The sequence below is a fragment of the Natator depressus genome, chromosome 9, assembly GCF_965152275.1.
Source record: "Natator depressus isolate rNatDep1 chromosome 9, rNatDep2.hap1, whole genome shotgun sequence".
NCBI classification, from domain to species: domain Eukaryota; kingdom Metazoa; phylum Chordata; order Testudines; family Cheloniidae; genus Natator; species Natator depressus.
The window spans coordinates 95,955,388-95,982,038 of NC_134242.1; the positions used below are offsets into that span (position 1 = coordinate 95,955,388).

Genomic DNA, 26,651 nt, shown 5'->3' on the forward strand with positions numbered 1-26,651 from the left:
CTCATTGGCTAGTCTCTCTTTCTTTTTTTCATGGAAAGATCTCTCTCTCTCCATTCCAAGGTCATTTCTCTATCCAAGATCTCTTCATTCTGTTAGCTTTCCTACTCCAGTCTCTCTTTCTTCTCTTCCAGATCCCCAATCCCTCTGACCCGCTCTCATTATTTGTTTCTGACTTTACTACTCTTCTTTCCAGTGGCCATGGTCTTTTTTGCTGCATTTCTTATGCATGCTGGCACTCACTCCATGTTACATTCTCTCACACACCTACGTAGGTACTGGTCACCTGCGAGGAAGGCTGGAATTTCCTTAAGGCACTTGTGTGTTGATCTTTGGCAGTTTTAGCTGGACTTTAATTGTATTGTGCTGGAACCCGAGTATTATCAAAAGATTAAAGGGGTCAAATTTATGGACCGTGGAACTTTTAGGGTTTGATTTCACAAGTAAGTTGAAGTTTGAGCAAATTCAGAATTTAATTTATTTAAATGCATGTTTTAGACTAAAAACGAGCCTAAACACAAATCCCAGATCCCAACAATTCCCCTAATTAGGCAAGACCCATTGTCATTTGTACATATTGCTTACACCGCCATGAGATTTCCAGTACAGCTGCATTCCAAACAGCTATTGAGTAGGTGGACTAGATCTAATGGGTCAGTTCTCTTTAGAGCAAAAAGACTATCCAGAGCATCTTAAGTGGTCTTACTCCAATGGAAACTGAACAAGTGTTGGCACAGCTCCATTAGAATAGTCCTGGTTATTATTATTGTTGTTGTTATGTATGACTGTAATGCCTAGGAACCCTCCTTCCCTTCTGGACACCCCGATGAAAGAGCCTGTAAAACAGAGAGACAAAACAATGTAGGAAACTTCCTTGTGTAGACAAACAAAAAGATGGCTATGCACAGTTTGGGAATGAATCACATTCATTTACAGAACAATAAAACTGGAATCACTATATTATTAAACATAGGCAAAATCTGCCATTGAAATCAGAATAAAGACTGCAGGTCCCTGGGATCTAGATGCAGACTTGCATGCTGCTATTTATTTATTAATAGGGCCTAAATCCTGACCTCAACTTTTAAACAGGACAGGGGCAGACAAGTTTGCGGGCCTATGATACTGAGTTGATAATATTCAGGACACCTGTAGACATTTTAAAAACGAGCAATAGCTGTTAGGTTTAAAATGTGTAAAGTGTTAACCTCCCCACAATGGTGACTTGAAAAAAAGTTTGATCTGCACCAATGTTAAAAGTAATTCAGTGCATATGCTTTGAGACTTCTGTGGGAGACAAAATATTTTGGAAAACGGTTACACAGGCTCCTGCAGGCAGCTTGTTATTTAGATGATCTTCTCCTATTGAATTCTGAGCAGTAACTAGGCTTCAGAAGAGATCTGGCACTAGCTGACTTTTTCCATCTCATGCTGCGGAGGCCCAAATATGGGATACAATGTGCAAGAAAATGAAAAGTGCAAAAAAAAAAAAAAGTAACACAGGAATCTTAAAATGCTGTGCAACTCCCCATTTAGTGTGCACAACCTTCCTACATCCTCAGCTTCATGATTCTTTTTGTCTGATGTAAATCGTGATCAGACACTAAAAGTGAGGAGAGTACCAGTTTTGCATGGAACACGGGTAACTTTGGGACGAAAGAAAGTGGCATCTCTCCAAAGGAAAGTTACGGTTGATTTCCGTTTTGATGCAAGAAATTATCAGATCGTTGTGGTAAAATAATCAGGATTAAATTAAGGATTCTTCTGGTTGAAGCCTAGCATATTTCTTTCCTTCTTTTGTGGTCTCTTATACTAGATTCTTTCGGATCTGGACCAGAGTAAACTTTACACATGACCAAACTAACCCGGAGGTGGAAGGGCACTAAGGGAATTTGATCAGCCCTGAGTGTCTTTTTTTAAGGTACAAACTCTCTTCCCCAGTTATAGAGCATCAGACGCCAGGCTGCCCACCCAAACTCCATACCCCCAGCAGTGGGATACAACTTGCCGAACGCGGTGTCTGGGGCTTGGGAGGGGGTCGAGCTGCTGTTTTAAAACCTTTCCCAAACCGTGTCAAGATACTCTGGGCCTTTGTGAGCCAACCAACTGTGTGTCACGCCTCCTCGAGTGAATCACAGATGGCCCAGGAGAGCCGGCTCCCGAGGTCAGTTTTTAAGTGTTGTCTTTTTACTTCCCAACACCACCACCTGGGGGGGGGGGGGAGGTCCCAGTCCCCCCCTCCTTGTAAGACCCGGAGTCCGGGGCGCGCTGCTTTTATCTGCCCCCCGCCCAGCCGGCCTGGCCCCGAGCAGCGCCCTAGTGCGGAGCTTTCTGTTTGTTTTATACAAGTGGCCCCTGAATGGGGCAAAATAAGTAGAAGGCGCAAACCCAGGACTCTCCTTCGTGCGAAACCCCCGGTCTGGGGGCGGGGAGGCGGCTGCGCTTGCCCCCGTTGAATGTAAACGCCTCCGAAGCGGAACGAATCCCGGCAAGGATAGTTCGCGTTGTCCTAACAACGCGGCTTTTTGTGGGCGAGATGTTTTGCTTTCTCCCGGCCCAGCCTGGCGGTGATATACCGCTGTCACGCTCTGTCCGCCCGCATCGTAAATCTCCGCTCCCGGCTCCCCCCGGAACCGCCCTCTCACAGGCCCGCGGGCCGCCTTCCCCTCGCCCCGCAGCGGGCGGCGCAGCTCGGCGCCCGGGCCCGGCGCAGGCTGGCGCCTCCCGCGCAGCTGCTCCGCCCGGCTCCTGTTGCAGGAACAAGCGGGACGGAGCAGCTCCCCCGGCCCCTTCCGTTGTGATGAGCTGGGGCGGGGGGCCGGATTTCAGCGCGAATGCGGGCCACGTGCGGGACCCGCGCAGCGGGCCAGCCCCGCGCAGCGCCGCGCCCCAGGGCACCCCGGGCCGCGATCACCCCGCCCGCCGGACCAGGAAACGGCGCGCTAAGCAGCAGCGTGGCAAGCCCAATGTGCAAGCCCCAGGTCACGCTGCTCCGGTCATTCCTCGCTGCAGTCTGGGCGTGGGGCTTGAGGGGTGTGTGTTTGTGTGTGTGTACACACACCTTACTCACTGGCACCGGGGTGTGTCTACGCACTTGGAGGATGCGCAGACACGCTGCAGCTGCGCCACCATTCTGCCCAGAAAAACAACAAGGAGTTTGTTGGCACCTCAAAGACTAACAGATTTATTTGGGCATAAGGTTTCCTGGGTGAAATACCCCGCCTTCAGCTGCAGAGTCCGCCCAGGGAGCACAGAGAGCGGGCTCTCTCCACATCGCTCCTCTTAAGCAGCGGGGGGGGGGGTTCCCACTACCCCCCTCCCCGCGCCTATAGGACCCACACTGTTTTCGGCAGCGTCTTCCCAGACTTCACCAAGCAGGGGCCTCGCTCCACTGGAGGCTTTTCAAGGGGTGTGCATTAAATCTTGTATGACATTTTAAAAATGAACTTTGTGAAGGATCACTCACCCTGAAAGTGTCTTGGGTGGATCCCCCCACAGTTTGTTTAAAGGTTTCCATCATTTTAATGTGACAAAACTGGAGGGTTGTTTTTATGTGACAGATCAGATCTCTCCTGGCTCTTGGGACTGCTTAGCAGCGTTTTTAAATAGAGCAATTACAAACGAAACCGGCGTTTTAAAAGGGGCGGGGGGCGTTCAAGCTCTGGTTCAGGGGGCTGCTAGGATTGAGTTCGCCTCCGTGCGTGCCATGGGCAGGACATCAGAGCAGACAGGATTAGACAGGAACCAACGCTGTGTGGACACGCGGTGGACCTAAGAAATCGGAACGGGATAGAGCGCGGTTTTTTACACCTGGCCTGACCCTGAGCCCACCGAAGTCCAGGGCAAAGCTCCCACGGGTTGCAGTGGTGCCGGGGCAGACCCAGAAACAGACAAGAGAGGGTACGTGGTTGGTACAGTGTCATTCTCTGCAGGGGTCTTTGCCTGAAGTTTAACAGATTTTTTTTTAAAGTTGAACTGTCTGATCTTGATTCGATGTGATAGAAATGTAAACAGGTTAGATGTTCAAACTCTAGTTTTGGTGCTTTCACGACTGAATGGTCTCCCTTTGGAGGCTGACTTCCGCTGGTTGGGTTTTCCCCCTCCCCAGTCCTCCCCTCTAAACTCGTTACTACGGAGGTTTGCACACATCCACCCAGGGAACATCGTGATGAACGATTCTAGCCCGTTCCTTCCACAACCGCAGTTCCCGGTGCCTGTCCCCCTGCGGGGCCACGTTTAAAACGTGGCTAACAGGTACAGCCTCTCACTTGCCGACGCACCTACAGCGGTCCAGCTCACCCATGCAAAGCATCGCCCTAGACAGTGCTATCGTTTATCGTAGAAATCCCCATGCCTCGGGAGGGAGATTTCCCGGGCATCTCTCAGCTTTATTTCCCGAGTGGAGAAAGGGCGGTCGAACTGGCAGGAAGAAATAGATGGCCACAATTCTTAATACCAAACGAAGGCAGTTACATTATAGTGTAGCCCCAGATTAGCTCTCCCTAGCAGTTCCGGAAGGGGCAAATCAGTGAAAGGTTCATTAGGACAGGACACTCTTCCAGCAATAAAAATAATATGTTTGTGAGCGACCCACACTTCTGGGTGATAAGCAAAGCGGCGGGATTAACCTGTGTAGGATATTTGATTCCAGCTAACTGTGGACACCAAACTGCAACTCTCGTTCTTCATTCATATCCCAACACAAAACAGAGAGAAACACAAAACCCGACACCCTCTCGCAGGATTCTTCTTCCAGGGCTGCTTTCCCGCAGGGGGTGTCCTGCACTTGGCTAGCTGATCTCCACTCTCTGCTTTTCCAATTTGCTCTAGTTTCGGCCCTGGTAGGACTCTTCCCCCTCCCAGCCTCCTTCCAACAAGTTAAGAGGTGAGCTAGCTGATGGGAATCGCTTACCTTATTGGAGCCAGGCACCCGGCTCGGCCTCCCGGGCCCAACAGAACCCCTGGGAGTTTTGCGGGAGTGAGAACTGCAGGGGTTGGACAGTCGATGGGTTTTGCTGCCGCGATGCAGCTGCAATGTCATAGTGTCTGGATCCCGAAATCCCTAACTGTTGATCTCAGGGCTGAGCTCCCATCTGAGCTGTAAAGTTCTGTCTATATCTGCTACGCAGACGGAGGCAAAGCAAACAAAGCGGCGATCTAGTATTACAGTGGTTAACTTTAATTCATTCCCAGCTGTACAGGGCTTCCAAAAAGGGGAGGGCTGAGGAGGGGGAGAGTCATACAGGATGCATATGGCGTGCACCAGTCTCTATCTATGGTATCTGTGCACAGCCCCTGTTGCATACATTTAAAACTCCAAATCCTGGTGGTGTTCTCGGACCACTCCAAAGACTAATCCCGAGACACCAGAAAATCTCACACACACCCCTTTAAACTACACAGCAGAAGTAAAGATCTTAAAACCCAGCCCTCGGGAATGGAACAGGTCGGTTACAAGGACTAGGTTTTGCAGGAACGATTTGCCTGGGCGCCGCCACCGCTGCACCGCGCAGGAACGAAAGGTGGCCTGGGGTAAAAGTGGGCCACACTTTTAAAAGGTCATTGGCAAACGGGATGGAGCAGGTTTATGGCTTGCTGCTCAGACCCGCCGGTCTGACCACATTGTTGCCTGGCTCCTCCAACAGGCCATGTACATGCCCATCTCTGAATAAAATCTGCTGGCGAAACGTTTGTTCCTTCAAGATCGGGCGAGCTTCGATTTCGTGTCAGAAACATATGCTGAGTTAGGAAATATCCTTCCTTCTTTGGTGGGGGCGGGGGGGCACAATTATGTGTTCTTTGTAGGCCAATCACAATGCTGGCTTCATAGGTAACATCTGTCCCTGGCCCCCTGTGCCACGTTACCTCTGGCACTCTCTTCCCCTCCCACAATAGACTCGACAGGGGGCTTTTTACTTGACCAATTTCTGAGTTTCATCTGAACTTCATTAAATGAATTACAGGGTGAACACATCACCGCTTATGTGCAATTAGGATCCAAATGTCTTACTTTTCCTAATCTAACGGAGCAGATGCAGCTACAGAAGGGACGCCACGTTTTCGTGAAATCTATCTCCTCTCACACATTAAATCTTCTGGTCGGGGGAAAAAATCCAGCAGGACTGCGGAGCCGGTAGGGTGCCAGACACTCGGAGCAAACAGGAATACGTGCAGGTGTTGGAACAGATTGTATTATAATTATATCTATTAGAATGTTTTCCTGATGATCTGTAATGATCTAACAAAAGTCACCTTAATTAACCGTCTGGTTGCAGACAACGAATGAGCGCATTAGTTAAAAAAAAACCCCTTTACAAGCAAACCACTGCAGAGGGAAAGCTGCGAAATCACTACAATCACTTTCAACACCGGGGGGGGGGGGAGGGGTTGTATGTTGCGGATTTACTGTAGCCCTGTGAGCTGGTCCTGACTGAGCGAACCGTGCTGGGGTGTGTTTGGGGAGTGCCTCTGGATCTGGGGGAAGCCGCGCGGGCTCCGGGGTCCCGTTCCCTGCTCCCAGGGAGTTTGTTTTCTGCCTGGAACGCGCCCAGGGGTCGGGTTTCCAGGGCCGCCTGGGGACAATTACTGGAGGGAAAGGGCTGCCCTTGGACACTCAGGTCAAGTGCTCGCGAGTCGGGTTTCATGGTCAAGGCGATCAGGAGGGGACCTTGCAAACGCTCCTGCAGGCCGGGCGCGGAGCAACGCGACCCTCTGGCTTCTGCGGGGCGGGAGCAGCCAGCTCCCCGGCCGCGGGTTCGGTTCCCCTCGGAGCAGAGCGGGGCTCGCCAGGCTCTTTACAGCGGGGCAGGCATCGGGGTTAACTTCCCTCTGGTGGGTGTTTGCCGCTCGGCGGCTCCGTTTTTAAAGGCGCAGAAACCTATTTAATTTACTGCCGCCTATAAATTATTGACTGGCCGGGAGGAGGTACGGCCATTAAAGCCGCCGGGTTTGTTGGTGCCGAATCGTTACCTGGGGACCTCGGGAATGGGGGTGGGGGGAGCTGTTTCTGAGCCATTATAACACATTATAACACCCCCAGCTCTGGGAGATCTGACTCCTGGAGGGAAGAGAGACTTCAGCCGCTGCCTGTCACCTAGCACCTGGGGGGGGGGGGTACTAGCCTTAGTAGGAGATGACCTGCCTCTTTAGGGGTTAGCACCTCCCACGCACCCTGAGGAGGTGCAACCAGCCCCCCCAGCAGAGAGGACTTTGGGGCGAGTTTGGTTTCATCTGTTAAACCCTCAGTAGTGGCGCCCCCTGCTGGACCCAGCGGGGATGGCAGCGAGGGGGGTTCTGGGAAGTGCAGGGAGCACTCCTCCCCGCCCCCCGGGGCTGCATTGTGCCCCAGGCCCAAAGGGCACAGGGGAGCAGGGACACGGCTCCTCCCTCTCTAGCCCCTGGCCAGCAGAACGGTCCCTCCCTGCAATAACCTCGCCGGAGCGCTGCCCCTAGGCCGCTGCCAGTGCAGGGCTGGCATAGCGGGCACCCCCCACCTCCATTCTCCTTGTGGCCATCGCCGCTGAGTGCTGTGGGGGAGCAGCTGCTGGGAAGTCCCTGGCAGCATAGCTTCAGCCACCATGGGGCTTTGAAAGGCACAGACACAGCCCTGACCCCTGTGCAGCCTGGGGTCCCGCTGGCCCGGGGCGTTAAACCCCACCTCCGTCTGTTCGGCGTGGGCATGCAGGGGCCTTAAACCTAGGTCCCCTCTTCTCTGATGGAACGAGGCCAGGGAGAGTCGGCCAAGGCAACAGCCTTGCCAGTCCCCTACACGGGAACTTCCGGAGTAGGGATGATCTGGAGCGAAAAGGCCAGATCGAACAGTGCAAGCATGCTGCTGGGAACTAAGGCAGGTTATCTGAACACTGCGTGGTGCTGGCTTTCATTCATGAATCAGGCAGATTAACAGTGGTGGAGTTGGCGGAATAAGCGAATCCCACTTTGTCTTTTGGGAGGCACACGGGGAGGAGGAGGGCTCATATGCCAGGGAAGGCAGAGTGGAACTTAGCAGGCTCCCTCTGGAGATTTCAACTTGCTGTAATGCACGTAAAACTGGAAGTCACTGGGTTTTTTTTCCATGGAGTGGCTTTCTCCAGCTAAAAGAAAATCACCAGACTTGTGACAAAATCAGATAGCCAGATCCTCGGCTGGTGTAGATCAGCTTATTTCCATGAAAGCTGACGAAATTCTGCCCATTGACAGCGGCTGAGGATCTGCCTTAAAATGTCTCAGTGAGGGCATTACTCTCTCTGGCTCACCAGCCATAGCACAGTCCGGCTGGTAGGTTGTCGGAAAACGTTTGGCTCCTGGGCCTTCAGGACCTCTCCGTTTCTCCCTTGCCAGCCATGCACAGGAGCGGGTACAATATGCTCTCCGGATCATGTGTCTTGCTAAGATGAGCATCCTGTGTCTGGCTGTGCTCGGAAGATGCATTAATGTTAACGTGGGATATGGTACCGACCCAAAGCAAGTTCAACTAGTAGAAGACAACCAAGGAGAAAGAATAGCCTAGGCTGGCCTAAGGAGGGATAAGTGAGAGTAGGGGGAAGAAGGTAGACCAAGAGAAGGTTCGGCTGGATATCAGGGAAAGCTCGACAGTGCGGGTTATTCGCCTGTCCAGTGGGGACCGGCAGAACCCCACTCATGGGAAAAGCGCACCTGACCGTACAGTAGCGAACAGTTCTTCATAAGTAGCAGGGGGACACGACCAAATAGATCATTCCTGTTTCTATGGTCTGTTATTCCAACCCTACCAAGAGGTGCTTTGGACAAGGACCTGCGATCCTAAATATTTAGACCATAACAATTTGAGGAAGCAGAGAGGAAATTGGCTTGAATAAACTGAAAATCAAAGGCAGATCATGACTCCCCCTGGCTGATGAATGATGCTGACCTTGAGCCTGCTCAGGATCACACATTTGTTTAGTTTAGTTGAAAGTAATAGCTAACTCAATCATATGGAAGGATTACCTTTACTGATGTGATGCCTTTACTGATGTCCTCTGCATTCTCCAGTATGTTGCTCTCTAGCTCATGTATACACCAACTGACCTCACACAGATCCTGTGAATAATGAAATACAAGGAATATAGACTGCAGTCCCATCTTTCACCACCAGTGAGATTTAATAATGATATTTAATATATGTTTTAATTAATTAGTTCAAAGAAACATTTAAGATCTTATTACAGATTCAACCATCCTTTATCTGCATTGTTTGTTTGTTTGTGTTGCTTCCTACTGTCTTACATTATTCTTGGGTCAGGAGCATCAGTCAACACTTTAAATTTGTAGCAATTCACATAAGGCAAGTGAAGAAAGACTGTTCCAGTAAATACTCAGTAAGGTGTTCAGGATATATACATAGGATGAAACCTTGACTCCACAGAAGTCAATGGAAGTTTTGCCATTGATTTCAATAGGTCAAGATTTCACCTATAGTAGATACAAGCTGGATGTGCAGTAACTGACCCTCAGACTGCCCATGGGTGCGTACCCAAACTATTCCATTGTCCCACAGTTGGCTGAAGCTAGCATCTTTTGTTTCCCGATATAGGACTCCACAAGTGGTAGTGACATCAATCACAGTGCCAGCATGTCACAGATAAGAGCATAGGTCAAGTCGCTGAGATATCTAAACTGCGTGTGTTCAGAAGTACCTGAAGTTGATTGAACTGGTCTAGTTTAGTAGATAGGGTTCTAGCCTGTCACCTTAGCAGACAGGTACACCCCAAATCACAAATATTTCCCCCCCCCCCCCGTGTGTTTTGACTCCACAGTTTTGTTTAATACATAAAATAGCACCATGGAAAGACTATGTTAATGGAAAGACTCCCACTGATATCAATGGCCTCTGCTGAGCAGTGACAATCATGTCAAATTATAAGGCAGGGTTGGTGAGTCTTTCTAATGTGAAAAAAGTCCACAAGAGACATGCTTTAGATCAGAGTTGGGACCTAATACAAAACTTGAGCCCAAGGGACACAGGCCCAGATTTTTAAAGGTATTTAGATCCTGCTGAGCTCAGTGTTGCAACAGCCTAAATCTCATTTTCAAAAGGGATTTAGGCACCATCCACCGTTGATGGAATTTAGATTCCTAAGGGCCTAAATCCCTTTTGAAAATGAGATTTAGGTTCCTAAATCAGTTAGGTGTTGCAACACTGAGCTCAGCAAGATCCAAATACCTTTAAAAACCTGGGCCACATACGGTTTAAGTGGCTCCAGCTCTATTGACACCACTAGCTTTGGTGCAGTTTCACCTGGTTAAACTAGTAATGGATTTGACCTCACATCTCCCCAGGTGACATACTACGAGAAATAAGCCATTGCACCATTCAGCCTGCCTTCATTCTGAAAAATCCTTGGCTGTCAACATTTTCGTAAGTATTTTGATCTAACTAGACACCGTAACCTTGGTAATAATGTGATTTGATTATGAGATATTATAGAACCACAACTCCAATAGAACTGGTGAGAAAACAACTGCTGTATAATAAGAAATAAATGAGCATGCATATGAACTGTGCAAAAAAAAAAAAAACCCTGAATTTATTGTGCTTCCTAGAAGTTTCTTCAAAGTAATCACATACGGGGTTGATATTTTATGTTATAAAAAGGCTGTGTAAAATATGCAAGTATTCTGCAACATGTGTTTTTGTTTTTCCTCCCTTTCAATACCTTTAGAGAAAAATCTTTCAGGAAGTTTGGAAATATTATTCAGCCCTTCATCACCTATTAGTTTACTGGTTTTGAGTAGAGCAATGAGAGAGAGAGAAAAATAGTTGAAATGTCCTGGGGAAAATTTAAAAGGGATGCAAGACAAAAGAATGCAAACACTTTGTGGCATGAGAAAGGCTTAATGTTCAAAGAAGTACCCTTCAAAAATAAAAAAATCTGTTTGAGTAGCAAAAGCTTCTTTTGTTACAGGCTGCTTGCATGAACACTCTTGTACGTATAGGAAGGCCTTGGAATTTCTACTGCAATATCCGACTGAACAAATATTTCAGAAATATTCACATTATGATGCTTAGCTTGTCAATTCATTTTACAGCATGTCTCAGGAAAGGGAGATATGAATCCCAGTGAGCAAAATTAGAAATCAAACAAACTAAAAACAATCTGGGAATTTGCCAATTATATATTTTGTTGTTATTAAATTGGGGCTAGATTCAGATAAATCACATTGATTAGTACTTTGATCCAGTAATAGTCACAACTATTGCAAGAGTTGTACGGCTCAGTGTGAGGAAGGCTATCAGAAACTGGCCATGACCAATTATTTATGTATTCTGGGGGTTTTCTGTTGAGAAATACTTAATAGGATCTTAGCCATTGAGCAAATGTTATTGTTACTATACTAAGGCTGCTGAATCTTTATTACAGTAGCAAAACAGTTTAAGCAGCAGTTTAATAAACCCCAACCAACCAGACACACCCATTATTAGTGCTTCTCTAGAACAGTGACATATTTCAGTTTTCCAGCTGACAAACCTTCTCGGCAGCCCTGCCAACTGTCCCTCCTCTTGGATTCATTTGTAGTTAGTTTCCCCAGTGTCTCACATGCCCACCTTATGAAGCAGTTTGTTGCATTGTGCCTCAGTGAGACATTTGAAATCTCCCTCATTCAAATGGTCCCAGCTTGAGATAGCTCTGTATATTACTACGCCTGTCAGGAAGATGGTGAGAATAATACGGACGTAGAGCCTGGGCCGCTCCTGGTTGAAGTTTGTGGCAGTGAGTATAAAGAGGAGGATGGGGAGGGGGGAGAGAGAGGGATGCATGTAACCCCCAGGCTGGAAAGCAGCATGTACTATGCACTTTCATCATTCTATCTAATCTAGCTACGTATCTAATCTCCAGTGAGAAAGGCTACAGCGACATGGGGCCAGGCTGAATGACAAGGGGGAGCTCTTTGAAGTTCACTGCATTGGCTCCACCCTGCACACCTCCCAATGCCTGTTGAATGCATAATCACAGGCATCCTCCCCGCAGACGACTATACAAGCACACATCCTGCTAACGTGGCTGCTGCACACATACAGATAAGGTGTCACCTGCCACATACTTGCTCCCCTTGCAGGACAGCTATCGTGCTTTGATCTGCCGCTGGAGAGAACTTAGGGGATCACCTCTCTGGAGACAGAGACATCCCTGTGACTGGCCTGACCACAGGGCTCCGTCACACTGGGATAGAGACACCCCCTATCTGGGGATCCCCCTTCCCCTGGGGAAAGGGAAAGGGAGAGAGTCAGCTAGGGTTCCATCCTGCCTGCTAGGAGGGGTGATGCTATTTCTCAGGGGCCAGGAGGTAAGGCAGACCCCAGTCTATAGACCAGGGTAGCTGCACTCCCCAGGGTGCAGGCTGGGAAGAAAGATTCCCATTCAGCGATCTCATCCATACCAGCCATGGGGTGTGGGGGGAGAAAGAGGGGACAAAGGACCCATTCCCCAGGTGAAAATAGACCTGCATCCTGGGTGAGGAGACCAAAAAAAAAAGGGTCATCAGAGACCACCTCCCAGGTCTGTTGGGGGAAGGGAAGAGACTCCCACACACCTCTCCAGGGCCTGGGCTTTTCCCTGACAGAGCCTCCCCCTCCCCACCCTTGTTTCCTGGCATCTGCCACCCTTGCAGTCGAGAATGACTAGATCTCTATTGCTGCTCGATAGCCAGAAACAGGCTAGTTCCTGCTGCATTTTCCCACAACAAGGGGGCCTAAATGCAGCCATTTTCTCATGCTTCTCCCCAGTTCTTTCCGCAATAACCCTGTTGATGTATCCTGCAGTGCAATCCGGTATGTGGAAGCCCTTTGAAGACCCTCTGACTTACCATGCAGTGACCCTGCAGTCTAGTGACAATACAGCATCTCCAAAGTGTACCTTACCCATTAATCTGAGCTTGTGCAAAGTGTCTTATCAATGGGCAACCCCGAGAACTGAAGGCAAATGATCTGCCTGTCATGTAAACAGCAACTAGGACTTCTTCCATTGTCATTTTTGCTCATTAAAGCAGCATAGGAAAACAAAATCCTACTATTCAATCCAGGAGCGAAGTGTCTTAAATCATTACACAAAAAATACACTGGAGTTCACTGGTACGTGCAAACAGGGAGGTTTTGCTTTCCCTATTTGCCTGCACAGACCCTGTTAGGGTTAATTGCTCACAGAGCTACCCCAAGATCCTAGCATTTAGGTCCCAAGCTGGGACCATTTCATTTTAAATATAGTAGCAACAAATTGTTGTGTGCGCGCAACTGAATTTATCAGCATATGTGCTGAACATAAGTGGCATGGGGGCCTGATCCAATACTACTGGAATCAGTTCCACATGGCTTCAGTGTAAACAAGGCTCCCCCCGGGAGATGCCGAGCATTCTCAGTTCCCACAGACTCCAGTGAGAGGAGGCTGCTCCGTTCAGGGTCAGACATGGAATCTCTGGATTTGCATCTACAACACTTACTCACATGGAGTCACTGGGAAAACTCATGTGAGCAAGTTGGTAGGATTGGGCCCTTCGACTGTTATAATTACAGCCCATAGCTTTCAAGCTCATTTGCACCTATCCACTAAATTGATAATTAACATTTACATTGGCAGATTAGGTCTTCCCCGCGTTCATTCTGGAGCTTATAATTAAAAAATGATTGCCTTGCATGTCCTCCACATTTTTTTAATTTCCTATTACAATTATACAGGCAGTAATTTTCCAGTTATGATCATTTGCATAAGTAAATGTGGCTTAGTGTAAACAGTTAGCATTATGTTATTGCATGAAGACGTTTAATTAATCCTCTAATTTTCCTAAAGACTACTAGATTAATAAGGGATGGTGCAATGCTGGGGCTTTCATTTGTTTCACAAGTTGTGTTGCTAGAAGAAAAAGCTGCAGAAGAAGGGGATGTGTGTGTATATATGTGGCAGAATGGTGCATCTGTGTACAAGTGGCAGAATTTGTGCACACGCAATTAATTTGTTCTGGTTGGGTAAGTGGTTTTTCTGTGCTCCAGAACTTGCCTTCTTGTAACAATAACCGAGGAAAAAACCCACATCACTGACTAACTGTTAACACTGTGAAGCTACTTGTTCCTCCAAATTGCATGGAAGCACCTTCATCAATATTTCCAAAAGGCAAAAGAGGTCAAAGCTAAGAGCAAGCCAGGTCCCTAATTTTGTTTTAATGAAGTATCAGAGGGTATCATGACACAGGCTGTGACTGATTACTAATGATTTTGTTGTTCAGACTCTGCCCCAATCTTTCTTTGCATTTTATTTTTTTTTTTTAAGTGTTTTTAATTGTGGGACAAAAATACCCCTTCCACCTAGCACAACCTTTCGTTTTGGGTAAGTGTTTCTGGTAACAATTTAGGGTTCTAAAAATCTTTTATATATAAATAAAACAGTCTTCTTTATTACTCATTAAATTACCAAGATGCTTTTGCAGTTTATTCTTAATACATGATCCAACAAGCAACGTAGGTTGGGGAAAGGTTGCTTGGGTTTCCACGGCATCTGAAGCTGTCAGCGTAAATTCACTGATTTTGTTTTATCAAAGGATAAGCAGCTCTTGTAAAACTCAGACACTTTGGTCACCAAAGAAATAGTCACATAAAAGAGGCTTTTTAGGTTTGAGAAGCAATGCTATTTCCTAGTTTAAAACATTCGGAGAAGAAATTTCCATCATTTAAAGCTGAGCAAATCATTTTAGGCAGCCATACGTACATAAAGGTGCTTGGTCTTCTCTGAGCCAGCCAGTCATATGCGCCTCCAAATGTTGCTGCTTGGTCTCTAATTGACAATGAATGATAAGTGCAAGTGAACAGGGATTGAGCTCGGCTCCAAAGTAGAACCACGGTCCCAGCTCCTTTGTACAATGTTGTTCTTATTGCAACAGAAGAGGGGATGTGTAGACCCAGAGAGCGAGGCCTTGAGGCGTTTAAGCATGAGTAGCCCCATTGCCCCATCACCCTGCTTGACCCTCCTCTTCTCCTCTGAGTTGTCCCTCCCTCCAGCGCCAGCCTGACACCCCCATCCTGGCCCCTGAGCACCTATAACCACTCCCTCCAAATCTTAGCGAGTGGCATGGGGGCACAGTGCCACGTAGGTTTGACCCATCCAAAAAGTGATCGAGCCATAGCCCCGGTAGCTTCATGGCCTATGGCAAAATATTTAAAGTGACTGGTCATTTCGAGTGCTTCGATTTTTTAGGTGCCCGGCTTGAGACACCATGCAGAGCCCTGATTTTCAGAAGGATGCTCAGTACTTTCTGAAAAACAGGATTCTTTACGGTGTGTCAAGCTGGGTACCCCCAAAAAATAGAGGCAGTCAAAAGCCCAATTCACTGTGGCCATTACACTTACATGCTTCAGCGGGACCGATTGGCTGATGGTTTTAGAATGGAGGACACAAAGGGATCTAGCCACTTGTCAGCGATGTCACATTTATTTGATTTAGGTCATCAGTAAGTGCCTGTCAAGCTCTTGGCACTTTTACATGACTAATGATTATTAGTCAGACCATAAGCTGCAGCTCCCATTCTAATCACCCAAATACCAAGAATAGAAACATACCATTTGGGCTAAAGCTCTTTGGGAAGCACTATGTAAGAGTTATGTTTGGCTACATTTGTGTTGTTCATTTATCATTCCCTTTTCCACCTCCTCCATTCAATAATCTGCATGTATAAGGCAGGTGGGACTTTAGCTTGTATTCTTAGATCATGTTGCTGTGGTCTAGTAACAAGCAGACTATTCAGCCAAGCCATAGGGCTTATGGCATTTCAAGGGTGGTTGAAGACACTTGGCTTTTGGCTGATAACACACTCAAATTGCACACGCACACATGCAAAATGAACTGTAGGTTGGTTGTTATTGAGAAATCCCTCCTTTAGGCTTAGAGTCTGCATTTGTAAACACGTATGTAGAGGGAGATGGGGAGAATCATTTGCCAAAAAAATACATTGTTAGGGGCCATGGGGCTAAGAAAGGGTGAGGTGACACTAACAGAATTTCCTGAACTGGATACAAACTAACCACGGCTTACAGGCTTAGCAAAGTAAGTCACTGTCAGCTTGTCCCACACCGCCACAATAAGGCTTCCTGTCTAAGCAGAGGCAGTTTGTTGTTTATGAGAAAAGCTAGCCAATGAAACAAGGTGAATTTTACAGTCTTACATTTACATAGGCAGTAGAGCAAAATTCCTTGTGTACCTGTCAAACCCAGCAAATTCTTCACCTTTTCTATTCAGATAACGTAGGTTTAAAATGTACAACGCATACAATGGAATGTCAGTGGAATCTGTCATACAGCGAGTCTCACCCCTACATACACAGAGTACAATGGGAGTGCACTGAGATACTGACCACATACTGGGCCCAGAAGTCCCATTTCATTCCAAGAACCCATGAAAGATTGAGGCACTTGAGATGCTCTTCTTGACTACCCCAGAAAACACAAACCCCCCCCCATCTACCTCTCCAAAAAAACTACATCAGATCATATAAAGTTTCGTATTTTTCTAAGTAGGAGAATCCTCTCCCCTCCCACCCCCAACATCCCAGGAATAGGGACATCAGTTGAGCTGAATTCTTTCCCATCTCTCCACTTCTCTCCTTAACCATCTGCTGCAGCTATGGCAATGCATGGCTACACCAGGTGGCCTGAATCTGTTCACAAAACTCTCAGGAGAGAAGAGGCATTTCTGTAAGCAGCGGACACATTGCACCAAAAATATCCTGGAGGAAAGCAGCACCAGATACAACTCCCTGCTGCCGCAGCCATGCTCTTCGGGGGGTGGTCCAGCCAGCATGCAGAGGGGCAGGGCGCACGTTCAAGGGATGTTCCAGGCCCAAAGAAGGAGCAAGGGGTAGATTGGGAGTGCCCTGCAGACAGCTCATTTATGGCAACTGGAGCAGGGCTGCCATTAGCCTGGCCATGGCACTGGTGAGGGAAGGCCCCCTGCTGGTCACCCAGGAGCTGACTGGCTACAGGAGAATGCATCGGTACAGGCATAGCACGGGCAATGGCAGGTGTGGCCAACTTGCAGCAAGGTGGATGCTAGGAGATGCTGAAGACAGCACTAGGAGAGGGGTTATGGCAGCCTGGGACACCAGAGCCTCATCCTCACACCTCCCTCCATACAGCAGTGCTCAGGGTTCCCGTATGACTGAGCCCTGGAGAGTGAGGGGCAGGTCACCAAGCTGCAGTCTGTAGCGCCTCACAGTGCCAGGGTGGCCTCCCAAAAACCCCACATTCAGGGCAGCCTTCACCCGCTTTGATTTTGTAATCCATGTTCTTTCCTAAAGCCTCCTGCCCAGAGCTCTAGGAGCTAGTGGGAGCTCTGCATGCTGGGGGGTTTGTACACAACTCCCCACGCCCCAGTCCCCAGCCATGCCACCACTCTGCTTCTCCAAGTCCACCCTGTGGAGAGCCTGGTAAGTTGGGAGTGCTCAGTGGGGCTCCGAGGATACCTGCCCCAGTTCTTCAAATGTGTAGCCATATTGGGGTGGGGTGGGGGAGTTGCTGAAGGTTCTAGGCTGCAGCTATACAGCGAAGCAGAAAGGGGGAAAACCATTACAGGTTACACTGGAAACTGGCTGGGATTCCTCAGCCCGGTGGGTCACATGGCATGGGGAGAGATGGCCATTGTACCCCTGTAACCACAGGGAGGAGGGAAAAACCCACGGGAAAGGGGGCAGGGAAAAAACTCCATAAGGAGGGGGTCACTCCCAGAACCTATGGTCACAGGGGCCATCTGCAGGGCGGTGCAGTGCTTCCTTTCCAGCTTTGGGATACTCTGTGCCCCCTTTCCTCCCCTCCAAACAAATCACAACAACTCATAGAAGTTGATGCAGACTCAGGGCTTGCCTCCAGGGGAAAGTTTGGTCAGTTATACTGGAATAACCAAACCAACAGAGCTACAGTGGTCCAGTCATCACACAAACATTTTGCAATCATGGTAAATCAGTCCTACCGGAAGAGGAAGTAGGATGAATCTTGCCCATATGCTCAGGGTTTAGCTGATCACCATATTTGGGGTCGGGAAGGAATTTTCCTCCAGGGCAGATTGGAACAGGCCCTGGAGGTTTTTCGCCTTCCTCTGTAGCCTGGGGCACGGGTCACTTGCTGGAGGATTCTCTGCTCCTTGAAGTCTTTAAACCACGATTTGAGGACTTCAATAGCTCAGACATAGGCGAGAGGTTTTTCGCAGGAGTGGGTGCGTGAGATTCTGTGGCCGGCGTTGTGCAGGAGGTCGGACTAGATGATCATAATGGTCCCTTCTGACTTTAGTGTCTATGACTCTATGAGAACATTAGAACGGCCATACTGGGTCAGACCAAAGGTCCTCATGCGGACACCCTTATCCCAACAGAGGAGTGGCTTCATTTGGTTTAGCAAAATAATGTACACTGAAAAAGACCTCCCTCATACTGGCGTAAGAGCACCCAGATGCAGGGGCAGGGCAGAGGTTATGCCAGTATTACACCGGGGTGTAACTATAGTGGTTTCAATTCACTCCTGAGCTTAGACAACTATAATTTTCCCGTGCAGAAAAGCAAGTCTCCCTTTTTCCTCCTCACACTGCACAGTGCCCTTTCCTGCTCTAGCTGGATCTCCCTTTCCCTCCATCTTTATCAGTGTCTGTTGTTCCTTCATATTTTTCCTAGCTTCCCCCCCTCCTTTAAAAAACAAAAAACAAAAAACAGTTTCTCACCATATTTTATCATGTTTATTTCTCCCCTCAGTCTCTCACTCCTCCCACCCCTCATTTTTACTCCTCAGCTCTGCAGTTCTTCTCGTCTTGCTCTTCACTCCCTTTTCTGCCTCACTCCTTCCTCTTGATTTCTCCCCTTTCACGCAGGCCTTGTCTACACACAAACTTCCACTGGTTTATTTAACCTGCCGCCAGCCACAAGGTGGGCGCTTCTTGTGGTTGGCTTGTTGCAGCTTAGTTTAAGCCTGCTCCTAATCAATAAACTAAACTGAAATAAACCTGGTTTAAGCCAAAAGCAGCAAACTCACACATCCCTTTGGAACCGTCTTAACTGAATCCATTAAAAAAAAAAAATCAGACTTTAAGTTCAAAAGGTGCAGCCCTGTATCTAGACAGGCCCTAAATCCTACCACCCATGGCACAAAGATCAAGTACCCAATTTTTTGACCTTGTGCAGAAACATGGAGAGCAGCAAAGACTTTCCCACAGTCCCCAGGGTGCAGCGGCACCCTTGGGGCTGTGCTCCTCCAGAGCAGCACTGCCCCACAGCGCACAAGTAGCTGATCAGTCAGGGTCATGCTGGCGCCTGTATCTCTATGAGTGGTGCCGATGTATAGGAGCATAGCAGATAACACTGACTGCTTGGATTGGGGAGCAGCAAATAGTGTGGCCTAGTGGAAGGAGCACTAGACTTGGACTCAGGAGAGCTAAATTCTATTCCTGGCTCTGCCACTGGCTTGCTAGGTGCCATGGACCAATCATTTCAACTCTGTGCCTCAGTTTCCTCATCTGTAAAATGGGGGCAAGGATATTGACCTCCTTTGTAAAGTGCGAGATGTTGTTATTACCCACCTAGAGTTGTGACACCCATTCTATATATCCCAGTAAGTTATTAGCAATGTTACGGTCAACAGGCAAACTACCTGCTGCAAATGATAACTGTAATAATCAAACTAAACTGCTGTGAACACCTCTTTGAAGTTCATGGGAGTCTTTCCATAGACTTCAATGGGCTTTGGTGCAGGCCTTTATGAGTATGTCTACACTGCAGTTAGACACTCATGGCTGGCCCATGCCAGCTGACTCAGGCTAAGAGGCTGTTTAATTGCAGTGCAGCTGTTTGGGCTTGGGCTGGAGCCCGGGATCTAGGACCCTGCGAGGTGGGAGGGCCCCAAACATCTACACCGCAATTAAACAGCCCCTTAGCGAGCCCGGGCCAGCTGTGGGTGTCTAACTGCAGTGCAGACATGCCCTAAGAGCTCCATGATGAATTCAGACTGCATCATCAAACTGGTACCCTGCAAAAAATGCACAGCTTTTATTATGTGCCATGTAGCATAGGAGCATTGGAGTGAGTGTGCCTGTATGCTCCCATGGGAGAGAGGTGACAAACTCATTCGTACACATCTCAGTGGAAAAACCTCTTTTGCAAGTCACAAGGAGAAGCGGGTAGAATCATAGGACTGGAAGGGACCTTGAGAGGTCTTCTAGTCCAGGCTCCTGTACTCATGGCAGGACTAAATATTATCTAGACCATCCCTGACAAGCGTTTGTCTAACCTGCTCTTAAAAATCCCCAATGATGGAGATTCCACAACCTCCCTAGGCAGTTTATTCCAGCACTTAACCACCCTGACAGGAAGTTTTTTCTAACGTCCAACCTAAACCACCCTTGCTGCTATTTAAGCCCATTGCTCCTTGTCCTATCCTCAGAGGTTAAGAAGAACCATTCTTCTCCCTCCTCCTTATAACAACCTTAGATGCTAACAAGGCATTGTGCCCCAGAAGGGATGACATTAACCAGGTGTTACCACATTAACAAGAGACCCCTGTGAGCAGTGTGGGGCAAAAGACAGAACTTTGGAGAAAATGGGGGTCTTGGCCGAACAGGAAAGGAAGTGGTGTGGGGGTGTCGGCCGGAGGAAGAGGAGCAGCAGCCTAGGTAACAGCAGACTTATCGGTCAGGCTGTATTTTGAAATGAACAGGGAGAGTGTTCTTCTGTCCTTCCGCCTGTCTGGTAACAGTTCTGTTTACAAGGGAGTGGCAGTTCTAATAATACTTAGATGAGTGCTTTACCAGCCAGATTCTGATCTGAGTTACACCAGAGTAACTCCAGAACGACTCCACTGACTCCAGCAAAGCTACTCCAGATTTACATCAGTGTAACTGAGATTAGTTTAACAGGAGACCCTTAGGGGTCAGTGACTATGCCAGAGGACCTTGGCATGGAAGGATAGCTGTTGCAGGCTGCCAGCCACTTGCTGTTTGAAGTCTATGATTTGTTCCCACTTGCAATGGGACACGCTTGAGGCCCCTACTACAATCAGTGCTCACCGTACTTACCGTATCCTTCCTACGGTCAGAATCTGGCCTTAAGTATCCACAGTGCTGTGCAAACATTAACCAATCAGTTCTCCAGGCACCCCTGTGAATTAGAGAAGCAGGGGAAGGATGGTCTCATGGCTAAATCATTGGCCTAGAATTAAGGAGCTATGCTCAGCCTTGCCAGAGACTTCCATGCTGGGTGGGGTAAGGAACTTATGATTAGTTATAATGCAGGAGTGCCCAAAGCCCCTGTCAGGATTGGAACCCCAAAGTGCCAGGTGCTGTATAGACCAGATTTACCTGAGTGTCTCAGTCCCAAAAAGTTACAATCTATTTTGACACGTGATGTAGCGAGTGAGCATGACAAACAAGGGGAGGGGAGGGGGAGGAGCACAGAAGAGATGTCAGTAAGAGCAAAGGGTCCCAAACATCCCTCTGTAAGGCTCACAACTTGATGGTTGCAGATCAGTGGGGGAAAAAAATTGGGGGGGGGGGGGTGGAGGAGAGAGTGTGTTAAGTAACTAAAACCAGCTGTTCCCAAATGCTGCGCAATCTAGCTACATCCCTGCTTCCCCACATGGCGATAATGAATTAATCCTACCAGTGGTTACCTACCTCAGAGAGATGTTGCAAGTTTAAATTAACACTTGTAAAGTGCTTTGAGATCCTCCAACAGAAGGCACTATACAAGGGCAAAGTATCATTATTCCTTATTTTATAGATGGGGAAAAAGTGTTAAGTGGTTTCCCAGAGACCATACAGCAAACACAGCATTAAGATTAGAGCTCAGGAGCTCCTGCTCTCTTGCTCATTCCACTGGACCAGTGTTTCTTGGTGACTGGCCCGTGGACCAGCGATGGTCCCTGAGATCTCCCTGATACAGTTTAGAAAGGCGGCAAGCCGGTCCCTGGTATCAAAAAGATTGAGAAACACTAGACCACGCTGCCCCCCCAATGAAACATGCCAGCTCATCAGACAGCTTGGTCATTATTCACTGACATCATAGCATTTCCACAGGCGCAGCAATCCAGAAGCCAGCCTATTCGTAGAGGACAGCTTGCTTTTACTAAACAGACTTGCTGCAGATAAACTGTTCCTCGACTGGCTGAAGGGCAGCTGACCAATCAGAAAGCAGCAGGGAAATAATGGTCCAGTGAACACTGCACCGTACCAACATCCAGCAGATGGGAGGGTTAAACCTTCTGCAGTTGTCTGGCAAGAATAGAGGTCAGTGGATAGGTCGTTATCACCGGGCCAGGATTTCCCATTTTTACAAAAGTGGGAAATTCAGCTTTATATTTATCTTCCAAATGACTTTAGAGATGCCTCAGTATTCAGCAAAAGAACTGCTGTACAGGGTCAGACCAACAGACCCTCTAGCCCAGTACCCTGTCTTCTGACAACGGCCAATGGCAGGCACTTCAAAGGGAATAAACAGAACAGCCAATCTTCACACACACCTCCTTCCTCAGAAACAGTGCTGGGTTTCACTGCATGGAGAAAACCCTTTTTCTCTCCAGACTTGGTGAAAGCTGCAGTTTGCTCCCTGGACACATTAATATTGGTTGGTGGGAGTGTCAGTTTTCTGGCAGCTCTGTCTCTATTTCCGAAAGCGTCCCAAGGCATTCAAACAGACTGAAAATCCACTGCCGTGCTTTGCTTCTGATCAGAATAACCCTTCAAACTCCGAGCCCAAACAGGAATCGATAGCGCTTGGTGACCTCTTGCACCGGCGCTTCTGTCTGGTACGACTCACGTGCCTCAAGCTAAGCTCCCTCTTCTTAACCTGCTGAGACCAAGGCTGAACAATCATACTTGAGCCGGCCTTGAAGTGATGCAGGCAAGCAGATGAAATAAAAGCAGCGACTGCCTTTTCAGTCTGGCTCCTTCGAGCTGGGGGCTTGATCTGCTTGGGCAGTTTTGGTAGGCAAAGCAGAAGCTGTTGGGTTTGCACTGCTGGCAGAAAGACTAAGAAAGTGACATTTCCTGGGCAAACGTCAGCTCTCACTTATACCAGAGTAAACCCAGAGTAACTCCACCGATTCCTTCAAGCTCAGGTGTTGGAAGCTGTGAATGAAATTAGGGGCTGTGCTTTCAGGGGGCACAGCACACACAGGTAAAAAGGTGGCTTGTGCCCTCCAGATCTGGAGTATGTGTCCTCCAGTGTAATTTAGAGCCGCCTTAGTAGCTGCCAGTAGCTTCCTGATCTGCCCGGAATCCTGGTAGTAGGGTGCAATGTTGGGACTCCCCTCCTGCCCCAGGCATGTCCCCTCTGACCCACCCCCCAGGCCAAGGCTTGTGGGGAGACCTGTGTACCACCACCTAGTGCAGCCCTATATTAATACCCAGACTGGGGTAGGTCTCCCTGGCCAGGGCTTTTCAAGTCCCCGTATGCCACTACATTCATGCATGAGTGTTGTAGTAGACAGGGGAATCCCTGTGTGTGTATTCTACTGTTGAAGCACCAGGGGTCTAGCCAGGCTCCAAGAGCGTGAGGCGGTGGCTGTTGTTAGTAGGATTTGTTATAGACTAGCACCCGGCTATGGGATTTTAACTGTGAACCTCACACGCACCCTGTGAGGCACTTCAAGCGGTTACGGCACTAGCCTAGGACTGGAGACCTGGGTCCAGTTCTCTGCTCTTCCACCAGCTTCCTGTGTGACCTTGGGCAAGTCACAAGGGGAACCGTGCCTCAGTTCCCATTAGGGAGAACAGCACTGCCCTGCCTCATAGGGTTGGCATGAGGATAATGCATTATAGGCCATGAGGTGCTCTGATACTACGGGGAGGTGGGGGGAGGGGGTCGTCAGATAAGTACCTGAGATGAATGGGTGGGTCTAATCAGAAGGGTAATAGGTGATGAACATCGCCTGTAGGTGTACAGGGCTATACAACCCTTGTGTTCTCTAGTGGTTCATTCCCAACCACGCAAAGGAACCTGCTGCTTCCTAAGGGAGATCTTTAGCTCACAACCTAGACACCTGGAATTTTGGAGCGGATGGAACAAGGTTCTAGACCTGATTCCCTAGGTGGGTGGGTGCAATTTATTTGGCAAATATCTTGCCTGAAGCACCTGGATTCATCACAGCACTCTCCCCTCGGAGTCTGCTCTGAACCAATCCCTTGGCATGGTACCAGTGAGACTTGTGTCATTGCAGGGCTCCCTTTTCTGTAAGAACCAGGTCCTTGTGAAAGTGGTCTTGCTAATCTTAGTGCCCTGGCCACATTCCAACAGGGCAAATATCATCACGCTTACCAAAATTCCTTCCTTCCTCATATGGCAATTTCAAATAAATCTAGCACTTCCTGTCCTAAATTTTTCTATCCAGGTTTCCTCCCAGAAGTGACTGCATTTCACTGGTGGATGAACGGCCTACCAGTTCACTCTTTCAATAGGAGGATAAGCCTTAAAATACAAAACCGAACCAAACATGCATATATGATCTCTTTGGTCTATGGACCAAGAAAGGAGTGTGACCTTCAGAGTAGAACAAGAAACCAATACAAGCAAGAAAGCTGAGAGCTAATATCTGCCTGGATTTTTAACTTGTGACTATTAAAGGGTCTGATAGCAATGGCTATTCATACTCACCAAAATACCCTCTCATTCCTAGGCAAAATAACATGAGGTAAGAAAGAAATATCAGCTCAGACCAAGCTTCCACTGTTATCTCTTCACAGTGCTCTACATTTACTCACAATAGACATTTATTTTATAGAGGGGGAAGTGATATACAGTTCAGTGGTCCCTAAATCTATGTGTCTCTCTCTTTCATTTTTACTCATTCATCTCTGCTGCCAGTAATAAGATTACCAACCAACCAACGCTAGGGTAGAATAGTAGCCTTATCTCTGTTCAGTGTTATTTTATGTAGCCACATTTAAATTTATATAGTATTTTCCTAATCTTAAATGTAAACCATAAAGTTAATTCCGAGCTTCATTATTGTCACAAATTCTCTTAATTTTTTTCTTGTAGTGAAGCATATTTACTTAACTATAAAACGGTCAGAAGCTCATTTTAATATACTGGGGATTTCCCCTGTTCCTAAAATTTATGCAAGCAACCTTTTATCAGCTTAGTAAATAATACAGCTTGAAGGTTTTTGCAGGTTTCAGATTTTTCAGCTGTTACCTTTGTTGCATTAGGGGTCTAGATTTCCCCTTAAGCCTAACTTACAAGATCTTTCCAAATGCTAACAGTTTTCATTTGCAGCTTTTAGGTGGTAGGATCTGCAAAGATTTTAGAAACCTTTTGTGTGTGGAATAAAACACTCAAGTGCCATCAAAGGAATTGAGTTGTTCAACTTTCTGAATGCCAAGCTGTCATAAATACCCTAGAGTTCAGAGCGGGGAAGGAACCTTGACACAAGTGCTAAGATGGAGGATGTTTGACCTGTTAACCATGGTGCTATCAGTCTGTTCCCCACAGACTCCCCCATGCCTCCCCCCACTTTTTATTAAGTTTAGCTTTTTAGATGCTGGGCCAGCTACGGAAAACAATTGACATCAAGTCCATCAGAGCATTTTGACACAGGGCAGATGATTTCCTTTCTTTGTCATGTGTCTCAAAAACGAGCTATGCATAAATGTTTTTATATATCTGCTCTCAACCCATTTTGACTAAACACCATCAGAAGCTGACTTCCACCATCTAAGTATTTTGACATGTGCTGACACGTTCCCCCTTTTCTCCTCTGGTACATGAGTCAAAATATTTTAATAAGGGCAGCACAGTATGCTTTACATTTAAATTCTTGTGACCATCGCCTTTTGGTGAGCTGCTACTTGGGAAAGCTCTTCAGCATCACGGTAATCTGCATTCACCTGGCCCAGCACAGGAAATTCAGCCGCAAGTGTCCCACAAATTCCAAGAACTCCTTCTCGAGGGAACACACTAAAGAGGTTATCGCACACTGAATTAACAGGATTCTTCTTCCCACTGGGCTCATTCATGGGCTGTTCACATGCCCATGCTGGGCAGTAAAGGAAGGAACTCCCCTGAGTAGGCTACCCACACTGGCACGCTGTGCCTGGGGGGAGCAGATGAGCTGCTATTCCCCTTCCCATGCAGGTGGGCAAGGAACGAGCCAAGCTGATGCCAAGGGGGACGCGAGCTGTGCTGGGTAGAGGGGTAGTAGAGTTTCATTCTACCCCCAGCAAAGGAGCAGCTGAGGTGGTCTGCTCCTGGGAGAGCACAACTATTCACTGCCTCTTACTCAGGGCATATGGGATGGAAGGGCTGTATAAACCCTTTGGTGTCTGATATATTCAGCACAGTGGCCCTTCCTTCACCACTAGATACTTTGTTAGCTGTGGTTTCCACAGCTAAAAAAATAAATCAAAGACTCGATTGTATTTGTTTGTCAAAGCTGTATATTAACCTTCGTGCCTGAAAATGCTCAGCTGTTTAAGCCGTCTGCTCAGAGATGTGCTGACCTGATGCCAATAGTTCAGGTCATGCCAATGAGATTCCCATTAATGGTGCTACAGAAACTCTTCCACCGAAAGTTCAAGTGCATGAATCCATTTGTCAGGAGGGAACATTCTGTCACTGATGGGTAGAGTAGCCGTGAGCCCAGCTGCACTGATTTTTGCAGAGCCACGAAGCTCCAGACAACTTTC

At 47.8% G+C, this 26,651-nt stretch overlaps 2 long non-coding RNA genes across 2 annotated transcripts in view; one reads left to right on the forward strand and one right to left on the reverse strand.

Moving 5' to 3' along the window:
- Nucleotides 1–5,134, reverse strand: part of LOC141993658 (uncharacterized) — an 89,647-nt gene extending 84,513 nt beyond the window's left edge. Inside the window, exon 1 of the long non-coding RNA XR_012640924.1 lies at nt 4,910–5,134. This is a non-coding gene — a long non-coding RNA (uncharacterized LOC141993658). The remainder of the gene's footprint in view (nt 1–4,909) is intronic.
- Nucleotides 1–26,651, forward strand: part of LOC141993657 (uncharacterized) — a 136,025-nt gene that overhangs the window by 85,248 nt on the left and 24,126 nt on the right. Inside the window, exon 2 of the long non-coding RNA XR_012640923.1 lies at nt 10,297–10,375. This is a non-coding gene — a long non-coding RNA (uncharacterized LOC141993657). The remainder of the gene's footprint in view (nt 1–10,296; nt 10,376–26,651) is intronic.